We start from the raw sequence: 15056 nt of genomic DNA, 5'->3' as shown, positions 1-15056 counted from the left end.
AATTACTTCTATTTTGTTTATTTGCATTTTTCCATAATCGCAAGCCTTAGGTGATGTGATATTTTTTTTATTCATTTACTTTGGTTATATTGATTTGTATTTTCCCGCTATTTTTACCTTAGTTGCTAATCGTATGCTCTACATTTTTTATGCATGTACTAACAGGAGGTCCCCCTGACAGTTTTTACTTTGGGACCTCCTTCTGTATTACTATTACTTTGTAACTGTTTTAATGTATAATAATAAAATGATTGATTGATTGATTGATTGAAGCACAACGATAGCGGCGAACACAGTCGGCGATCGTCAAAATCTGATCAGTGGCGAAACACGCCGGCTTTTATACATGAGTCATCGAAGGTTCCCGAGTAATCAGTGGTGCCCGCGTGTCTTCCAGCTAGAAAGTAGACAATTCGCGTCGCTCTTACAGTCACATTACATGAGCATCGGTGACAACAGACAATGGATAGAAGCATCGATAATGTTTGAGAAACTTCCGATACATGCAGGCGCGTCCTGCGCTTAGCGGTAACCTTTAACATTCGTTAGCCGGTGAAAAGCGGTCACCGGTGAAAGAAAAACAAGTACACGTATTAATACCTTCGCCTTAAAAAAACATCGTCCCGATGCTACAAACAAACACGAAAGCAAAAACAAAACCACGCGTAATAAAGAAAAACAACAACAAAGCAACGAAAGTCCCGAAGTTCGTCAGCGGGCGTAGAAAGGCTTAAGACGCACCACGTCGATGAGTTCAGGTCGTGTGCGGCGCTGCTGTGATTGCGAAATGCCGTCTGGCGCGACCTCATAGACCAGTGCGCCAGTACGTCGGCTGATCTTATAGGGTCCGAAATAATGTCGTAACAGTTTCTCGCTAAGTCTTCGCCGGCGTATTGGAGTCCAGACCCAAACAAGGTCGCCGGGCTGGTACTCGACGTACCGTCGTCGAAGATTGTAGTGCCGGCTGTCGGTCCTCTGCTTGTTCTTGATGCGCAGGCGGGGAAACTGTCAACCTTCTTTGGCACGCTGCAAGTAGGTGGCAACGTCGAGATTGTCTTCGTCGGTGACGTCCGGTAGCATGGCGTCAAGCGTCGTTGCCGGGTTCCTTCCGTCGACCAGGTTTAACGGCGCCATGTGCATCGTTTCTTGCACTGCCGTGTTGTATGCGAAGGTCACGTACGGAAGGATGGCATCACACGTCTTGTGTTCGACTTCGACGTACGTTGACAGCATGTCGGCGATGGTCTTATTTAGCCGCTCGGTGAGGCCATTCGTCTGCGGGTGGTAGGCGGTGTTTCGGCGATGGCTTGTCTGGCTGTATCGCTGGATGGTTTGAGTTAGATCTGCCGTAAGGGCCGTACCTCTGTCGGTGATGAGGACTTCTGGGGCATCATGAAGCAGGAGGATGTTCTCGGCAAATAATCTGGCTGCCTTTGGGCAAGGCTTTTGTTTCGGCGTAGCGGCTGAGGTAGTTCGTAGCTACGATGATCCATTTATTCCTGGACGTCGACGTCGGGAAAGGTCGCAGTAAGTCCATCGCGATCAGCTGGAACGGTCGGCGAGGTGGTTCGATCGGCTGTAAACGTCCGGCTGGCCTTGCCTGTGGTATTTTGCGTCGCTGACAGTCTCGGCATGCCTTTACGTAATAGGCGACGTCGGCAGTGAGGCGAGGCCAGTGGTATTTTTCTTGTATCCTGCGAGCGTGTGGGAAAAACCAAGGTGTCCAGCCGTTGGGTCGTCATGGAGAATTTGAAGAACCTCTGGGCGCAATGCTGAGGATACCACGAGAAGGTGGTTGGCTCGGAGTGGCGAGTTCTTCTTTGGGAGAATGTCGTTTTGCAAGAAAAACGACGCAAATCCTCGCCTGAAACCCTTCGGCACAACGACGGTCTTGCCTTCCAGGTAGTCTACAAGGCTCCTTAGTTCCGGGTCGGCTCATTGTTGTTCGGCGAATTCGTAGGCACTGATGGGTCCCAAGAAAGTGTCGTTATTTTCTACGTACTTTGGCGGGGGTTCGATGGTGGCGCGTGACAAGCAGTCGGCGTCAGAGTGCTTTCGCCCAGACTTGTAAACGACTGCGATGTCGATAGCCTGAAGTCTCAGACTCCATCGTGCGAGGCGACCTGAAGGATTCTTGAAGTTAGCTAGCCAACACAAGGCGTGGTGGTCGCTCACAACTTTGAAGGGCCTGCCATAGAGGTAGGGGTGAACTTAGATGTAGCCCTGTTGATGGCGAGGCACTCCTTTTCTGTTGTGAAATAATTTGCTCCCGACTTCGACAGCGACATGCTAGCGTAACTTACAACCCTTTCTAGTCGGTCAATCCTCTGCACAAGCACGGCGCCGAGTCTTACGCTGCTTGCGTTGGTGTGGACTTCGGTATCGGCATTTTCGTCAAAATGCACAAGTATTGGCGGCGATTGCAGGCGTCGCTTCAGTTCTTCAAATGCCTCGGCGTGCGGCGTCTCCCACTTGAACTCGACGTCGACCTTCGTGAGGTACGTCAGTGGCGCGGCGAACCGTGAAAAGTCCTTGACGAAGCGCCTGTAATAGGCGCGCAGTCCAAGAAATCTACGGTCGGAGGGCGGAGGAAAGTCAGTGATCGCCGCCGTTTTCTGTGGGTAAGGGCACACTCCAGACTTGTTGATCACGTGGCCCCAAAACTAATGCTCTTCGTGTGCGAAGCGGCACTTTTCTGGCTGGCTTCAAGGTGAGTCCGGAGATCCTGATTGCTTGAAGAACTGTTTCAAGGCGTCCGAGGTGTTCTTCGGAGCTTGAGGCAAACACAACGACGTCATCCAAGAAGACCAGGCAAGTCTGCCACTTCAAGCTTGCCAGTACTGTATCCATGACGCGTTGGAAAGTCGCAGTGCCAAGCAAAGGCCAAACGGCATGACCTTGAACTCGAACAGTCCGTCTGGTGATATTAACGGTGAGAAGTTGGAGTGGCGCCCTCTACGAGTGACGTCACGGCCAGGACGGCGCTCGCTCGGCAGTTGCGCGCGCTGGTTCCCTTCGTGTATGCTTGGGATACTGGTGGCTCGAGCCATACTTATTCAAGGATATGTCGGCTTCTTTTATTGCGATACCAATTATATGGACACTTCTACCGGATTTCTGCCGTCGCCGTCGCCGTGAGGTTCCCTATAGATAAAATCTTCGCCGCGCGCCGTATGCCCGAGCGGAAGCGTGCGGGGACGCGCGCTATCACGGAGAGCGAACGCACTCAATCACCTACGCGCAAGCAAGGAAGCGGGAAGCCAGCGCCGGAGGGAGCGCGGGGGGGGGGGGGGGGGGCGCACTTCTACGCTGCCAACAACCGCGCTCGTCGCTCGTCCGCGCCGTCTCTTATCTCCACACGGCTCTGACCTTTATGCGCCGTGCATTCGCCGCTTAGTTTCCGTTGAAGCGATAGACCGCACGTATAGACCTACACCACGGCGCTACGTCACGAAAATGCGGTGGCGCTGTCGTCGGAATTTAGTTTCGCTTGGTAGGCACTCCGCCGCCGAGCCGCCGCCCGTGTCGCGCCTACCACATCAGCCGCTGGGTTTCGCCGGTAGTTGTGCGGTTCCATCTGTGAGGTCTTTATTCTATGATTTTACAATGAAAGAAACGCGGTATGTGGACGAGCTGAGTTGCGTCGAAATACGCAAGAGACTAAAGTTTTCATAGGTTTCCTGTTGATGAAAACAGTCGCAAGCAATGGGCCGCCGCGGTAAAAAGCGAAAGTTGGATTATGATACCAGATCATCCATTATGCATAAAACATTTGGTAACTGTTAAGCTTCTCTTTTATTTTGATTGGCGTGCATTAGCCGATCTTAGGATCGTTACGATCTTAGGATCATAAACGATCTTAGGATCCTTATTAGCGTGTCATTATAATTGCTTGCCGCACTGTGGGAAAGCTAGATTAGGATTAGCCTTGAATGTAGGTCGAGCAAGCAGATGCCCCACAAAACACGTGGCATTCGAATTTGTTTTCATCTCAAAGAATTGAGCCACCAGCAGTGTAAATATCCTATCACACGTTCACATACGCAGGTAGCAGGGTCACAGCTGCGTTTATTGCAGTGTGGAAGTCATAAATGCGCCTAAACGTGTCAGTTAAATTTCGATTGCGAAACAAAATGTACAGTGTTAGTACAGAGTTGGAACGATCGGACGGCCGCGTACAACAGCTAGCTCACATTGCGCGGGCCTACACAGGCGGCGTCGCCGTAGGGCCGGTCCCATCACCGAGGCGATCGCTTCTATCGCCGCTCACGGCGACGTAGAAATCGGCTACAGCTTGTTTTTAACATAAAATAGTTCTTAATAGAAAAGCTATCTCGAATTTGCGCTTGTTTCGTAAAGCAGCGTCCCGTACTAAACCACTGGCGCGAACGGCATTTCGTCTCGCAGTCGGGAACCAAGCATCGGCCGTCTCAACGAGGCGGCTCGGCTGGCTTGCAAGTACTACGTTTTCGTTGTTATTCGCACCAACGACACCGACAAAACCGATTCATTTAAGCCCAGGTTAATCGTGTTGTCGAAAATAAGCGCACAATGATGAGCAGCAGGCCAGGCCGCAAGCGCTGTCGGTCGTCACTGCGGCGGTCAACGAGCTAGGCCTAGCGTCTCGTTCGGCCGTATCGCGATGGGGGCGAGATGCAAGAATGTGCACTGGGTGCACATTAAAGAATCTCATGTAGTCAAACTAAATCCGGCGCGCCCACTACTGTGTGCTTCATAATGAAATCGTGGTTTTAGCTCCCCCACCCCATTAAAAAAAGATGCGCCATCCGCGCGTGCAAGCGGTGGCGGCGAACGTGGGCGGAGCCAAACGTTGGGCGGAGCCTACGCGACGTCGATATAGGGCCTAAAATATATCGACGGTGCCTACTGCTGTTTACAAACATGGTGTAGGTCTATACTTCGCCCGCTGCTGCGGCGTATATATGCGCTTGCTGCCAGGGTTTTGACAGTCGTTGTCTGCAGTCATTCAGTGTGATCTATTCATGTTTGTTTGTGCGCGCTCACACCGCGCTTGTTCAATCAGTTAGTAATAGTCGGGCCACATTTTCCAACGCACGCTACACATGCAATGCTGCCCGGGTCGGCAGTGCAGCGCTACAGGTGTGTCCCTTCGCACGCGCTGCCCACGGGAAGCGCTTCTCATCAACACCACCGTTTCACACGCGCCTCCTCGTGGTCATCGAGTCTCTCTTCATGTCGGTCTACTTACGCCGCAGCACACCTGCTTACTTAATCAGCTCATGTTTACTACAATTCATATTGCTACCAAAGCCGCTCACCTTACTTCGTATGACATTGCTGTGTTGCTATCGCATTCATTGCTTCGCCCTTAGGGCGAAACTGTGACATTTTTTACTGATGTGCCTGAACGGCACTTTCTTCTTCAAAACCGCGAGTTGTGAAAATCTGCGGCGTGGATATCGCAAGCTATGTAGCATTCAAGGGGTCTACTGGTTTTGCAATGCGTATATGCGCACTGTCTGTCCATAAACTTTGCGTAAAAATAATGTCTGCAATTTCAACACATGAACTTGTGTATGATTCTCCGCAAAACACTTAACATTCCCTTAGTGCTTAGCTATGAGAGACATTGCATTTTACAAGGAAGAAAAATCTTGGTATTGGTATTTGATGTCAACATTATAAATGCGTGTTAGAAGGAAACTGCACAGCGAATCTTTTATGAGGATTCTTATTACTATGGCTACTTTATTAATGAGTAAAAGGAAGAGTTAAGCGCGCATTTTGCATCAAAACGTTTGCTAATACTTTCACCGTTCTCGGAAACAGGCACCCAGAAAACGCATTGCTCATGGCTGTTAACACGACGGCGCGTAACGTACAGTATGTATATACTTCACGAATACCATAACAGCAATAATCTGAAAGAACAGTTTCGTGGATAAGATCGCGAGGCTATCAATTGCACGCGAGAAAATATTTCATAGCGACCCTCAGTTGCCTTTATCGACATCATGGCACAGCCCTTACGCTACTAAATCTACCGACTGTGGTTATGGCGAGGCACACATTATGAGCAAACCCATCAGTTCACTAAAACTTCGAATTGAAACAATGAAGCAGTTCTTTAAGCGCCAATTGCAATGCCTAAGGTATGTCTCGAGGCTATACAGTGCAGCTTAGGAACTGCGCTGAAGAGGAAAATTCAAACGCCTTCTGGGTCACCATGTCTCGATCGTGCGTTGTCTAACTACACAAACTGAGAACTATTCGCCTCGTGAGTACATAAAAGAGAACCTCACATACCCGTGTCATAGAGAAGACACCACATGCCTCAAATGAATTCACTTGATTTTTGACCTACACAGGGGAATAATGATATCTTCAATAAGCCTCATACTGTTAATGAATGAGGTTTCGGCTTCTTTCTAGCTGCAGCCATGCGGTCCAAAAGGCATATTTCACTAAAAATTTGGGCCGAGCAGCCTGGGTCAGTTCGCCAGACACATTCGTGATGTCTGTTCCTCAAGAAACAAGCAGCAGTAAATTCCACAAGTGAGTTGAACGTGTAGCACGGAACAGTGAATAAGTATTGGTACATTCCTTTGCGTATTCTGCAAATAGCTGTAAGCCTCAATTTGATTTACTTCAAATTACCGCCACTTGAATTTAACCGGTGAAGAACGGCCTAATTTTGAGAAGCAGATAAAGGAACAAGTGGTGCTTGTTGAATCTAAACTGCAGTGTCAGGTCCTCGTGTTACTGCCGAGCGTTTCTGTGAAGAAATGGAAAATGAGATATTACACCATGATTTACTCGTCATAAGGAAACACGTTTTAATGGGTTAAAATCAAGGTAAATGTAACACTCATATGTAGCAGACAGTGACATGCTCGTTGCACCACTGCAGGTATGGTATCCTAAATGGATTCTTATGTGCTATGTTTATGCGTTTATGCTTTTATGAGTGACGTGCTGTTTATGCTTTTTTATTAGTCCCTCAATCTGCAATCCGCGCATGAGAAACACGCATTGGGCTGGCCTGAGCTCCTTCGGCTGGCACTGCAGCGTTGTCCTTGAGAAATAAATTGTCGTCTAGAAATAAGCTCTTTGAATAAGTTTGCGCGAATGAAGACGTTGTAAATGTATTTGAGATGACAATCATAAGTATCCAAGCACAGGTAACGACAGCCAACAAACGGAAACACTGCAGAAGGCGCCCGGACAGCGCCCGAACGGCAGCAGACGACAGGCGCGAGTCCGTGCCCTGACGTCACGCGAGCGGCGCTCGCAGCGCCCCTGTAGGTCGTTCTCGGGGCTAATAAAGGCACTCCCGGTCCCTCTGGTCGACTTCGATTTGCCAGTAGCCGGTTTTGAGGTCCATCGATGAAAAATATTTTGCGTTGTACAGTCGATCAAAGACGTCGTCTATCCGTGGGAGAGGGTATACGTCGTTCTTCGTGATTTTATTGAGGCGACGATAATCGACGCAGAAACGTAGGGTTCTATCATTCATCACTAACACCACGGGGGACGCCCACGGACTCTTTGACGGCTGGATGATGTCATCGCGTAGCATTTCGTCGACTTGTTACCTTATGGTAGAGTGTACTAGAACATGGAACAATTCTAGGTCACTCTACTTATGGCCTCGCGTTCGCGCGCCGAAACTCGGTACGCCCTCTGATGGAGTGGGCGGACATATTCATTGGTTATGATGCGGTGCTTGGCGACAGGGGTTTGTCGAATTTTTGACGATGGCGAGAAGCAGTCCGTGTATTGCAGGAGCAGGGCTTTGAGCTGCCCGGGAAGGTTCTGATTGACGTCGAAAGCTGGTTAAGGAATTACAGTCATCATTGCAGGTGCGGTGGATTCCGTGAAGGCGAAAGCACTGCTGGCTTGTACTATTTCATCGATGTAGGAACACAGTCGGCGATCGTCGAAATCTGATCAGTGGCGAAACGCGTCGTCTTTTGTACATGAGTCATCTAAGGTTCCAGAGTAATCCCTGGCGCTGGCGTGTCTTCCAACTAGAAAGTAATACACAATTCGCGTCGCTCATACAATCAGGTTACATAATCATCGGTGACAACAGACAACGGATAGAAGCATCGATAACATTCGTCAAACTTCCGATACATGCAGGCGCGTCCTGCGCCGAGCGATAATCTTTAACATTTGTTAGCCGGTGAAAAGCGGTCACAGGCGAAAGATAAACAAGTACACGTGTCAATATTATCATCATCTTCCCACGTTGCTCGATCCTCATCTTCAGTTCTGTGTGATCATCATCATCATCGGGTGTGTGCCTTTGCTCGTTCGCTGTCGAGTACTCAGGCCGAATAAACGTCGTGCCAAGAGAGACGTCATAATATTTTGGCTTCCTAATGTTAAGCCCTAAAGAAGAAAATAACGTGATTTTGTGACAATTAATGCTGACATGCGTACAGTCAAGGAAAATATGAGCTTAGACATAGTGCCCTTGTTTGAACAGGTCCCTGGACTACAGGGTTATCTTGACACACGAAATGGCGGTTTAATAAATACCAGTAATCTGAACGTGTTCAGCTCTTGAATTTTATTGCGATAGCAATTATATGGACACTCCAAAGCAGATTTCTGCCGTCGGCGTCGTTGTCGCCGTCGCCGTCACCGTGAGGTTCCGTATGACGTCAACGGCGATGAAATCGTCGCCCCGCTCCGGACGCTGTATGTGCGAGTGAAAGGGCGCGAGGGACGCGCGCTTTTACGGGGAGCGAACGCACGTCGGAGAGCAAACGTGCGTTCTGCGCAGAATTAAGCGTCTCGTTCCTCCTTTACATTCACCATATATAGAGCAAACACGAATTTTTCCGTCGCGCGAAAGGCCGTGGGGGGACGCGAGGGAGGGAGGGGAGGCGACGTTGAGCTGCTGCACCAAATGCGTATTTATATAAAAACATTGCGAGGCGAGAAGGTGGGTAAGATTTCCGACGCTGCTCGACGAGTGTCCCATTCTGATCTCGTCGATAACCTCTGAGCCGCCCCCAGAGGCACCGGCAACAGTCACCAACGCCGCGCGCGTTCGGTGCGAACGCGGGCAAAACGCCGACGGTTTCAACGACAGTTCTGCGCGTTGCTGGTGCTGTTGCATGTCCAAGTTTATACAGCTGATAAAACTACTATCCTAACTCCATATAGCTCTCTACTAATTTGCTATCAAAATTGATGCTTCGCATTTCGGGTGAAACTGCGACCATTTTTTTGGGGTATGTCGGCTCCGGTGTGTAGTCCTGGGGGGCCGCTTTTACCACGTACATTATGGTTTAGCTAATATTGAAAGCAACAGTACATTATTTTTTTCGTTTTTGGCAAAGCTTGTGTCCGCCAGTCCCACATCTTCTGGTAAGTTGCCCACCGACGTCGTTCCCGTTTCGCGACTTAAGGATTACCACCCTTCTTCTGCTGTGGATCCTTAGTGGCGCCGGATCCTTCTGCCGCCGGGGGTCACGCTACGATGAAGTAGACACTTGGATTTAGTGGGACGTACCCATAAGCGGTAGCTAGCAGATCTGAGGACGACGACGTGCTTTGTTTTGATGTTGGCTGGGTTTCATGCTGCCACTTGTAAATACACCGTGTAAATAGTTTACCTGCTGTGCTTCCGCGTACAGTGAAATCTCGATGATACGAATCTCACGGGGTCACGAAAAATATTCGTATTAGCTGAAATTCGTATCATTGAAACACAATTAAAACTAGCTAAATTAAAGAGTCGGAGGTGAACTCACTCAGGCACGCGCACGTAAAAGGCATTTACAGTATAGATCACTTATAACGTAACTGTTTATAGTGCAGAACTGGCTACAACGTGGCCTTTTCCGACTCCCGTTTACCCTCCCATAGAACTCCATGTATACGCATACCGCTTACGTGAGACGAAATACCGGTTATAATGCGGCTTCCGCTGGACAATGAGACGTGGAGCATGAGTCCAAGGGCGATAATATCGTCACCGCGCGCCGTATGTGCGAGTGAAAGCGAGCCTTTCGCGCGGGGGACGCGCGTCTTCACGAACGTAGAGCGAACGCACAGGGGAGAGCAAACGCGACTTCCGTCACGGCCGGGCGCGCCAGTCAAGCCCGGCCCTGCTTCCGTCGCGTGAAAGGCCTGGGGGATGGGGTTATGGGAGGGAGGGGCGACGCTGTGCTGCGGGGCACCAAATGCGTATCTTGCAACCGGGCGCAAGGGTAACTGGCGACGCAATCTCCCATCGAAAGGAGGAAAGCGGGAAGGCAGCGCAGGAGGGAGGGAAGGAGGGAGGGGGGGGGGCGGCTTCTACTCTGCCAACAAATGCGTTCTTGTACTTTGCGCCTGTGCCGGCTGTCGGGGTTGTCGCGCGCACCGTATCTTGAAAGCGATCTCCACACGGCTCTGACCTTTGTATGCGCTGTGCTTACGCCCCTCAGTTAGCGTTGCAGCGATAGACCGCACGAACCTTCGCTCGCTGCCGCGGCCGCGCGAAAAAGCAAGAGTAGCGCCACCGCGTCAAACTTTTCGCGCCCAGTTGCGACCTCCGCGCCTCCGCACCAAAAGAGAAAGGGAAAAAGCCCGTGACTGCGCGCTGTTCTCTTTCGCGGCCGTCGGTGGGGCGGCGTTTATTCGTATCAACCGACGCGGATCGAAAATCGATTCGTAACAACCGTTCTCTAGCACGTTGCAAAGTAATAAAGCTCAACCGGGACCACAGAGAAATTCGTATCATCCGGTAATTCGTATTAGCCGTGATGGCATCATCGAGATTCCACTTAATAACGTGAACAAAGGCCGACAGTAACTCCACTTGGTCTAAGTATGCGTAATCATACCGTCAAATTTCAGTTGGCCCACCCCCACAATTCCAGTTGGCACACACCCAAACTTTAGGTTGGCGCACACCCAAATTTTCAGCTCGCCGACATCCAAATTTTTAGTTGGCCCACTTCCAAATTTTAGTTGGCTCACCTCCAAATTTTAGCTGGCTCACCGTCAAATTTCAAACTGGCCAACCCCTCAAATTTCCGTTGACCTACCCCCATTGTAGGCTTCCCCATACATTTTCTATGGAGCCCTGTGTATCCCTATGGGTATGCAAAAATATGATCATATCGGTATTATATGGGTATGCAATTATATGGACACTCCAAGCGGATTTCTGCCGTCGGCGTCATCATTGCCGTCGCCTTGAGGTTCTGTAAAGAGTCCAACGGCGATGAAATCGTCGCCGCGCGCCGTATGCTGTATGTGCGAGTGAAAGCGCGCGAGGGGCGTGCGCTTTCACGGGAAATGAATGCACGGCGGAGAGCAAACGCGTCTTCTTCCATCGAGCGTAAGGCCGCGGGTGGACGGGAGGTAGGGAGGGGAGGTGACGTTTAACTGCGGCACGAAATGCGTAATTATATAAAAACGTTCAGAGACGAGAAGGTGGTAAAGACTTCCGAGGCTGCTCAACGAGTGTCCCGTTCTGATCTCGTCGAAAACCTCCGAGCCGCCGCCAGAGGAACCTGCATCAGTCACCAACGCCGCGCGCGTTCGGTGCGAACGTGAGCAAAACGCCGACGGCGTCGACAACAGTTCTGCGCGTTGCTGGTGCTGTTGCATGTCCAAGTTTATACAGCAGATAAAACTACTATCCTTACTCAGTATAGCTCTCAAGTAATTTGCTATCGCAATTGATGCTTCCCCTTTCGGGTGAAACTGCGACATTTCTTGTTTCAATTATTCATTATCGCTTATAAAGCTACAAATCATCTGCATTATACGAATATAATGATTGTCGTACCTTGGCAAATTATGCAGTTTTGTGCACATAGAAGGCATTACACATTTCGCGTGACAGATTTTACTGGTGTACTCGTCAAAGAATGCTTACGCATTAAAATGCGGGTATCTTGGGAAAGGTGAAACCGCTGGAAATCTCAGGAAAGCAGTAAGTTAAATATAAAACATAACATCAAGATAAAAACATTGACAGGGTGGCCAAATTTCAGGACAAATTAATTGGCTGTTGAGGGAGTTGGTTGAGCTGAAACCCGATCGTGCGAAACAAGGCGAGTATGCCGGCGAGTGTTGAAGACAGGCCAACGCGAGTGCCCGGCAACTGTCGATATAAGCGAGATGCCTGCCGTTATAGAGTCGGAAATTTGGGATGCAGACTCCATCACATAAAATACAATGCACTCTACAGGGTGATTCTTCGACGACTGGTACTGATTCTCGCACTATGAGGATGCCAACAAATTATTTCATGTGCTGACTGTCACCTTCCTCGAACTGCCAACTGAAAGTACTGTATATGTCATACCAAAAGGTTTACCTTGCCCGGTGGTCAGTAAATATGACGTAATATTGTGAGCATGCTAATGGTTGACGACACAGAGACAGTTTGCACAATTCTTGGGCCATGCATTTTGCTCAAGGTGCAAAACCAACTTGTTCATGTGTCCATCTTAATACTTATGCGCATCTTTTCTTGATTTGCAGCTTTTGCGGTAGCCCATGAATGCGGATAGCGACAGTGCTAGGGAAATAATTGGGTGAACCTAAGTGAAACCGATAGGTCAAAATGAAAAGCGATCTCTGATGGCGTATCTTGTAGGCGCTGTGCGACGTTCGGACTGTGTTCCAACTGAAAAGCTGCTGCGAAGTGCTCCTGACGATTATCCTGTCCCGTTGACACCGCTGCATTAAAGGAAGAGAGAAAAAAAGAACGGGGGCTCTCATTTGGGAAGCCTCTGAAAAGCCCGCAATCAATCGCCGGTGGGTTTGCCTCGTCGTGACTAAACGATCTTAGAACGACAGAAAGCTGAGCTAGTTGGTAAGGATTCATTATGCAAACATCGTGATGTCAACCTGTTGTCCATTTCTCTTGTGTCCGTTGTATGCACGCCTTACCTTGTTTGCATTATAAACGCTCTTAGGATCACGAGTAATTTCCAGCCGACGAGCGGCTTTTATCAAGATAACGCCGGCGAAAAAAGCTTTGTGGTGATAGCTTTTAAATATTTTATTTATGTTTGGATGACGTTGTGATACGTCACTGCGGGAAGTTTGAAAAGTTTATGGTCAATACACCACGTGGTGGCACTGACGAGACCCTCTTCTCTTTCTGCGTGCCAGTTCTGATTAGGCACGCCGTAGTGGAGGGCTCCGAATTAATGTTGACCAGTTCTTTAACGTGCACTACAATGCAAGCAGACGGGCATTTTTGCATTTCGCCTCCATCGAAATGCCGCGGCCGGGATTGAATCCCACGATGTCGTGCTCACCTGACTGAGCCACCACGGCGGGTGACCCTGATGTCCAGAAAAGCTGGATACCCTAATGATGATAGCATTCGCGTATCACCTCTGTTATTAAATATGTCCGCCACGTAATGGCTCGTACCCCTTTAAGCAATGACTCATAGCCCAACAAACGCGGGGAGAGAAAGTACGCATCTTTAATGAGGATGCCTGTCTATTACGACGACAAAAAAGAGAGAGAAATAAACCTTTATTTTCTGAAACGGTAATCCAAGTCAGGACCCGCTTCACAGAGAGAAGTGAAACGCTGGAATGATGAGCGGCAATGGAGCCAGCTGTGGAGCGCAACGCTCGAGCGCAACGTTCCGATGAGCCAGCTATAAAATACGACGCTCGAGCCATTGCTGATGATAATAGTTTTTTCACGTGGACGTCATGACCCGGAAGAAGGAAAGCGTAGGAGAGGCCAGCACGGACGTGTGGGAGAAAGCGTGGTGGAAGTCGCGTGCAGTGTTTCTCAAGGGAGCACAGGAACTGGCACCACAAACCTCAACGTTGCCATAGCAGCTGAAGCTCTCGCTGCTGCTCTCGGCCTCTAAAGAGTGAGATTTTTCCGCCCCTGTCCTTTTATTGCGATAGCAATTATATGGACACTCAAAAGCAGATTTCTGCCGTCGGCGTCGCCGTCGCCGTCGCCGTGAGGTTCCGTATGACGTCATTTGGAGATGAAATCGTCGCCGCGCGCCGAACGCTGTATGTGCGAGTGAAAGGGCGCGAGGGGCGCGTCTTTCACGGGGAGTGAACGCACGGCGGAGAACAAACGCGCGTTGTGCGCCGTGCTCGCTTAAGGGCTGCAGAAGTAGGCGTCTCTTTTCTCCTTTACAATCACCATATATGTAGAGCAAACGCGCCTTCTTCGGACGCGCGAGAGGCCGTGGGGGAGGGGGAGGGAAGGGAGGCGACGTTTAGCTGCGGCACCAAGTGCCTATTTATATCAGAGGCTCCAGCAACAGTCACCAACGCCGCACGCATTTTGAGCTAACGCGGGCAAAACGCCGATGGCGTCGACAACAGTTCTGCGTGTTGTTGCTACCAAAGCCGCTCACCTTACTTCGTATGACATTGCTGTGTTGCTATCGCATTCATTGCTTCGCCCTTAGGGCGAAACTGTGACATTTTTCTTCGCGCGACAAGCTGACATTGGAGTATGGTGTGAAGCTTGAAAGTTGTGTTTTGGGTCCGTGAGTGCGAGTGTTAGCCAGCAACAGGTACATTCAAGTAATCACGGCGCGAGTCTTCGTCGTGTTCCTCAACGTGCTACCACTAAACTTTTACACAAGTTTCGTAGGCTTTGTTCTGAGGTGCGTCAGTAGCACACACTTCCGGCGGTTCGTAGCAATGCAAGTGCTCGCGCCTATCTGTTCCGGCGAGCTGACTGGAGGCGCAAAGGGAGGTGGCACACCCACGCGGCTGCACTTCCGGCTTCAGAAACGGGACGTCAGGGCCTCTCCTGTTTTCTTTTTTTCCTCCGTGCCATAGACAGCTTCACTGTAAAAGTAACAACATAGTATCGTTTAGTAATCGCTACATTGTACAATCTCCGAGGGCCGTCTGAGTGAATTTGGATGCTTCAGCGGCGCCTTTATTCAATGACAATAGCCATTATGCTTGAAAATAACATGCAGAAGACAACCACGGTAGGATGAGTGCTATCCTGTTGCGGTTGTCTTGCTCAAGTAGTCGTTCGTCCCTTCAAGCTCCTGGAAGTTATATGTGGGATGAACCAACGTTACTAGACTAGCTGCAGTTGTA

Source organism: Dermacentor silvarum, chromosome 3 (assembly GCF_013339745.2).
Source record: "Dermacentor silvarum isolate Dsil-2018 chromosome 3, BIME_Dsil_1.4, whole genome shotgun sequence".
Classification (NCBI taxonomy): domain Eukaryota; kingdom Metazoa; phylum Arthropoda; class Arachnida; order Ixodida; family Ixodidae; genus Dermacentor; species Dermacentor silvarum.
This window is presented reverse-complemented; position numbering follows the sequence as displayed.